Here is a 1,253-nt window from a genome sequence, read left to right as displayed (position 1 = left end):
CCCGCGCCGCCCGCGCGCCCTTGTGGTTCTTCGCGGGCAGCTGCGCGGGGCCGCGCCGCGCGCCCGCAGAGGACTTCACCCCCGGGCTGTCCGCTGGGTGCCGATTTTGATCTTCTTTACGGCTTTATGGCCGCTGCGGGGGCTGTGATCTTTGATCCGCAGCGAGGGCGCCCGGCAGTTTCTGCTAGGCAGGGGCCGCCAGAATCACGTTAGGTTCGCATGGGCGCAGGGCTTAGCCTTTCCTCGCTCCTGGGGGAGTCCACTGAGGCCGGAGGCCCGGCCTCTGGGTTTGCACTTAACAGCATCTTACCTAAGCAAAGAGCCATCTAGTAGTCTACGGGCGCTCTCGCACTCTCTTTGTTTCATCTGATCCCTAAAACAACCCCGTGACATGGGAAAGATAGGAAGGGCAGGCACTGTTCAATCCATTTGACAGATGAGGAAATCAAAGTGTATGTTTAGATATTTTATCCTTTGGTAAGAAAACAGTTGACTGTACCTTAGACGTAGAAGTACTTAGTTCTTGGGTAAATAAATTTTATTGCTGGAATAGCCTATTTTAGCATCGTCTTCTGTTCTCCTGTGTTCACTGGGAAGACCAGTTAAAGAGGGAAAAAGGGGTCCTGGGAGTGAGGGGGAGTGCTCTGGGGGAGGGAGAGTTTATATTAATAGGTGAAGTTGTCCCACTGTCTACACAGCTGTTACCTTTTTGGTAGGCTTTAAATGGACACAGCTGAGCTTACAGTAAGACCAGTGTTCGCTGAATAACTGGCTAGTCCTCCTCAAATACACCGAGGGTGTCCTTGGATGCCTGCCATGGATGAGGGTCCTGCTGGTGCGGTGCACAAGGGCCGGACCCCCGAGCACTAGGCCCACCTCTGAATCTTGAGGCTTTGGTCATTGCCAGTGACTCTGGGCAGTGTGACTGACATCATTGAGCTTCCTCGCACTTCGGGTTGCTATGAGGTTCAAGAGGAGAATGTATTCGAAGGAGTTTCCTTAACTACCATGGCCCATAGAAATGAGAGGCGGGATTCTTTTCCTTGGACATACAATATCAGGGGTGAGAAGAGAGAGACATTGTCCACTTCAGAAAAATCTGTGTCACTCTTGTTTGCTCATCTGGGGTAAACCATGGAGAACACTGTTTCTATAGAGTCAGTAGGAACAAAAATGAGTTAATTCTCATGGAAATTTTGCCTTTAGACGCAGAACACTTGGTTACAGGATCTTGACTACAAACACAGAGCTAA

The sequence above is a fragment of the Lynx rufus genome, unplaced genomic scaffold (assembly GCF_022079265.1).
Source record: "Lynx rufus isolate CCGP_SWC_20201006 ecotype Redwood Valley unplaced genomic scaffold, mLynRuf1.p SCAF_13, whole genome shotgun sequence".
NCBI lineage: Eukaryota > Metazoa > Chordata > Mammalia > Carnivora > Felidae > Lynx > Lynx rufus.
Note: the sequence above shows the minus strand (reverse complement) of the source record.